This window comes from Erinaceus europaeus, chromosome 17 (assembly GCF_950295315.1).
Source record: "Erinaceus europaeus chromosome 17, mEriEur2.1, whole genome shotgun sequence".
NCBI classification, from domain to species: domain Eukaryota; kingdom Metazoa; phylum Chordata; class Mammalia; order Eulipotyphla; family Erinaceidae; genus Erinaceus; species Erinaceus europaeus.
Window position 1 is genome coordinate 58,650,053 of NC_080178.1, and position 5,880 is coordinate 58,655,932.

Consider the following 5,880-nt stretch of genomic DNA (forward strand, 5'->3'; position numbering starts at 1 on the left):
AATACAGTGATTCAGTTTCATTCTTCTGCATGTTTCAACCCATTGTTTGCAACACCATTTGTTGAAGAGACTCTGCTTTCCCCATTTAATAGTCTGGGCCCCCTTTGTCAAAGATTAGATGTCCACAGGTGTGGGGGCTCATTTCTGGGCTCTCAATTCTATTCCACTGGTCAGTGTGTCTGTTCATGTTCCAGTACCAAGCAGTTTTTGATGACAATGAATGGCCCCTATAATACAGTTTGAGATCTGGGAGTGTGATGCCTCCGGTTCTGTTCTTTTTTCTCAAGATTGTTTTGGCAATTCTAGGTCTTTTCTGGTTCCAGATAAACATTTGTAGCATTTGTTCTATTCTGCTAAAAAATGTGCTTGGGATCTTGATGGGGATAGCATTAAATTTGTAGATGGCTCTGGGTAGTATATTCATTTTGATGATGTTAATTCTTCCAATCCATGAACATGGAATATCTTTCCACTTCTTTGTGTCTTTTTCAATTTCTTTGAGTAGTGACTCATAATTTTCAGTATACAAGTCTTTTACTTCTTTGGTTAGGTTTACTCCTAGATATTTTATTGTTTTTGTTGCTATAGTAAAAGGAATTGATTTCTGGATTTCAATTTCTTCTAGCTTAGTGTTTGCATAGAGGAATGCCACTAACTTTTGAATGTTAATTTTGTAGCCTGACGCCTTACTGTATTGCCTGATGATTTCCAAAAGCTTCTTGCTGGATTCCTTAGGTTTTTCTGTGTATACTATCATGTCATCTGCAAATAGGGAGAGTTTGACTTCTTCTCTTCCAATCTGTATGCCTTTAATTCCTTGCTCCTGCCTGATTGCCTATGGCAAGAACTTCCAACACTATGTTGAATAGTAATGGTGATTAGTGGGCAGCCCTGTCTAGTACCTGATCTGAGTGGAAATGCTTCCAGTTTTTCACCACTGAGTATGATGTTGGCTGTAGGTCTGCTATATATCGACTCCACTATCTTCAGGAATTTTCCATCTATTCCCATTTTTTTTGTAGTGTTTTGATCATAAAGGGATGTTGTATTTTGTCAAAGGCTTTCTCTGCATCTATTGATATGACCGTGTGGTCTTTGGTCTTGCTTTTGTTGATGTGGTGGATCTCATGGATTGATTTACGTATATTAAACCAACCTTGTATGCCTGGGATAAACCCCACTTGGTCATGATGAACAATCTTTTTAATATACTGCTGTATCCGTTTGGCTAGAAATTAGTTCAATATTTTTGCATCTATGTTCATCAGAGATATTGGTCTGTAGTTTTCTTTTTTGGTTGTGTCCCTGTCTGCTTTTGGTATCAGGGTGATGTTGGCTTCATAGAAGCTGGCAGGGAGTATTTCAGTGTCTTCAATCTTCTGGAAGATGTAAAAGTCGAGGTCCATTTCTTCCAGGTTCTCTAGCTTGGTGACATATAGTTGTTCATAGAAGCCTCGCATGATATGTTGAATTTCTGCGGTGTCTGTTGTGATATCTCCTCTTTCATTTACTATCTGATTTATTTGAGTCTTCTCCCTTTTTTGTTTTATGAGTCTGGCTAAAGGTTTGTCGATTGTGTTCACTCTTTCAAAGAACCAACATTTACTTTCGCTGATCTTTTGTATGGTTTTCTTATTCTCAATGTTATTTATTTCTGCCCTAACTTTAGTGATTTCTGTCCTTCTGGTTGCTTTAGGGTTCCTTTGTTGTTCTTCTTCTAGGTCTTTAAGATGTGCAATCAGGCTGTTTATTTGTGCTTTTTCTTGTTTCCTAATGTGTGCTTGTATAGCTATGAACCCCTCTCAATACTGCCTTAGCTGTGTCCCAAATATTTTGATAGCTTGTGTCTTCATTTTCATTGAAGTTTCGAAACATTTTGATTTCTTTCTTGATTTCCTCTTTGACCCAGAGGTTGTTAAGAAGTGTACTGTTGGGAGTCGGGCTGTAGCGCAGCGGGTTAAGCGCAGGTGGCGCAAAGCACAAGGACCGGCATAAGGATCCCGGTTCGAACCCCGGCTCCGCACCTGCTTCCCACCTGCAGGGGAGTTGCTTCACAGGCGGTGAAGCAGGTCTGCAGGTGTCTATCTTTCTCTCCTCCTCTCTGTCTTCCCCTCCTCTCTCCATTTCTCTCTGTCCTATCCAACAACGACAACAACAATAATAACTACAACAATAAAACAACAAGGGCAACAAAAGGGAATAAATAAATAAAATTAATATATATAAAAAAGAACTAGATCATTCATATGCACTTAAAAAAAAAAGAAGTGTACTGTTGAGCTTCCACATTTTGGGACTATTACTAATCTTTTGTTGATTGTTAAGTGTTAGTTTAATTCCACTGTGGTCTGAGAAGATGCTTGGGATGATTTCAGTGCTCTTGAATTGGCTGATGCTGTCTTTGTGGCCTATCATATGGTCTGTCCTTGAGAATGACCCATGTGGATTTGAGTAAAATGTGTATTCCAGTTTCTTGGGATGAATGACTCTGAAAGTGTGCAATAGTTCTAGTTTATCTATCTCTTCATTTAGCTCCCTTAAGTCTTTATTAATTTTCTGCTTGGATGATCTGTCAAGTTGAGAGAGTGGGGTGTTGAAGTCCCCTACTATGACTGTGTTGCTGTTAATATATTGCTGTAGCTCTTTCAGTAGATGTTTGATGTATTTAGATGGCTTCTCATTGGGTGCATAGATGTTAATAATTGTTAAGTCCTCTTGATTGATCCTCTGAGCATTAAGTAGTGTCCATTCCTATCTTTTTTAATCTTATCTATTTTAAAGTCTATCCTGTCAGACATGAGAATAGCTGTTCCTGCCCTTTTTTGTGGGCCATTGGCTTGTATGATAGTTTTCCATCCTTTAACTTTAATCTGCATTTGTCTTGTTGAGTTAGGTGGGTTTCCTGTAGACAGCATATTGTTGGGTTGCATTTTTTTTAATTTACTTTTTATTTAAGAAAGGATAAATTAACAAAACCATAGTGTAGGAGGGGTACAACTCCACACAATTCCCACCACCCAACCTCCATATCCCATCATCTCCCCTGATAGCTTTCCCATTCTCTATCCCTCTGGGAGCATGGACCCAGGGTCATTGTGGGTTGCAGAAGGTAGAAGGTTTGGCTTTTGTAATTGCTTCCCCGCTGAACATCCCATAGGACTCTGTTGTTGTTTTCAGCATCTCTTAATCTCTTTTTGAGATCTCTTACTTCTTTTTTAGTTGTCTCTAATTCTTCCTTGATCTTGCTAATTCTGTCTTCAGCCTCATTGATTCTATTCTCTCTGCCCTCTACTGTTTTCTGGAGTTCATCTATTTTGTTTCCCTGTTCTGATACTGTTTTAGCTTGTTCAACTAGTTGTGTTCTTAGCTCAGCTATTTCAGCTTTCAGCTCTCTAATAACCTTGAGATAGTTAGTGTTTTCTTCCAGAGTCTCATTTTTTGTTCCTGTATTTCTGATTACAATTCTTTTAAACTCTTTACTCACTCCTGTGATTATTTCCTTAGCTAGTGTTTGGATGTTGAACTCATTATTTTGTGCTTCACCCTTTGGGGGGACTTTTAGCTGGACTGTTGTCCTGGTTAGTTTCTCCAATATTTCTTCTTGTTGGTTTACCCATTTTATATATTATGTTATGAGTTCCCTCTCTTAGTACTTTGCAAATTACTGATCACTGTTTCCTGGATTGACTTGTGTCTATGTAAGGTAATTAAAGGGTTCACAGTGGTGGAAGTTAACAGTTGTTTCAATAGTATTTTAATCCCTAAATTGGAGCTCAGTGATTTAAAAGCCTCTCTCTCTCTCTCTCTTTTTTTTTTTTCTCCGTAGGCTATGGGAGCCTGAGGGCTTCTAAACTATAAGTAGGCTTCTTAGCTTAATCACTGACTCCTGACCAAGAGATAAAGCAGGGTGTGGCAGAGATAGTCCAGTGGTTATGCAAAGAGACTTTCACAGCCCGACAGTTATGCCACCGAGGTATAGGTCTTCTCCTGAGTCTCCTGGTTAGATCTCTGTCCCCTGGTGTCCCTCCCTGCCATTGCTCCAGATTCTGAGGGCAGTAGCAATGGAGACTCAGAGTTGCACTTGATGAGTCTCTGGGGAGTCCTCTCCTCCCTTCAGCTGTCCCCTTGTTGGTGGAACAGACTGGAGGTGGTGTCCTAACTGATAAACCGCCGGACTGTTACCAGCCACTTAGTCTCTCCCCAGGCTCCTCTCTGTCACCAGCCATGTGTGTTTGCACTCACCTGTGATTTGGTGGGTTCCTGTAGACATTCTAGTCCTGTCTTGTTGTGGTCCCAGGTGGTCTCCTTTGGTATTTCTAGTTGATCTGGGAAAGGAGAGGAGAGGAGAGCTATTATTATTATTATTTTTTAAAGATTTTATTTACTGATGAGAAAGATAGGAGAGAGAGAAAGAACCAGACATGACTTTGGTACATGTGCTGCTGGGGATCAAACTCAAGACCTCGTGCTTAGGAGTCCAATGCTTTCTCCATTGCGCCACATCCCAGACCACACCAATATGTTATTTTCTTAGAAGTAAAATTGTTGAGTAAATGATGAAGTTCCACAAAAGCATTTATCATCACATTCCATTCTTGAAACAATCTTATGAGCTGAAAGTTGTCACTAATTCTTTTGTTTTAATTATTATTTTTTTATACTAGAGTATTGTTCAATTCTGGTTTACAGTGGTAGGAATTGAACCTGGGACCTCAGAGCCTCAGACATGAAAATCTTATATTACTAACTCCTTTTCTTTTTTAAAGACTCTTTTAATTTTTAAATTATCTTTATTTATTAGATAGAGACAGCCAGGGCGGGATTAGATAGCATAATACTTATGCAAAGAGACTCTTACACCTGAGGCTCCAAAGCCCCAAGTTTAGTCCCCTGCACCACCATAATAAGCCAGAACTGAACAGTGCTCTGGTTTAAAAAAAAAATTCAAAAAACAATACACAACGACCCTGGATATAGACAGCCAGAAACTGAGAGGAAGGGGAAGAAAGAGAGGGAGAGAGGCAAAGAGATACCTGCAGCAGTGCTTTACTGTTTGTGATGCTTTCCCCCTGCAGGTAGGAACAGGGGCTTGAACCTGGGTCCTTGAACACTGTAACAGGTGTGCTCATGCAGGTGTGTGCCACCCCTGGCTCCCCCTAATTCCTTTTTATGTATGAGAAAACAAAAGCTTAAAGAAGTTAAATAATTCCCTTGGAGTCATCCAGCTAAGAAGCTGCTACAGAGTTAGAAGTATTATATAAGACTCCTTTCTTTTCTTTTAAAAATATTTTTTACTTATTTTTTAATTAGAGAGAGAGAGAAAGAAAGAAAGATACAGAGAGTGAGGGAGAGACCAGAAGACTGCTCAGCTCTGGCTTATGGTGGTGCAAGGGGTTGAACCTGGGATCTCAGTCTCAGGCATGAACGTATTTTGCATAACCATTACACTGTCTCTCCAGCCCCCTTCTCTATTCTTAGTTATTCTGAGTTATGGTTTCTTTACTGAGCAGTTTAAACTGTCCCTTTAGTTCAATTCACTTACCAGATAATAATCTCTAGCCTTATCTTGCCTAAGCTACTCCCTGACACAGAACAGTCTTGGAATAAAGTGAACTGGGCCTCTCAAAGCAAAAGTCAGCTCAGAAAAAAAGACTCCAGTGTTAAAAAAGAATGGAGTTTTTTATTTGGACTCACAAGAATGCCAATCACCAAACTATCTGGCAAATGAATTTGTAGGATGTGATGGATGTAATCAAAAGAAGTTCACACAATTCTCAGAGTAAACTTTATTATTTATTTATTCATGTTTATTTTTGTCACCATGGTTATTTCTGGGGCTTGGTGCCTGCCCAATGGCTCTCAACGGCAAACCCCCCCCCC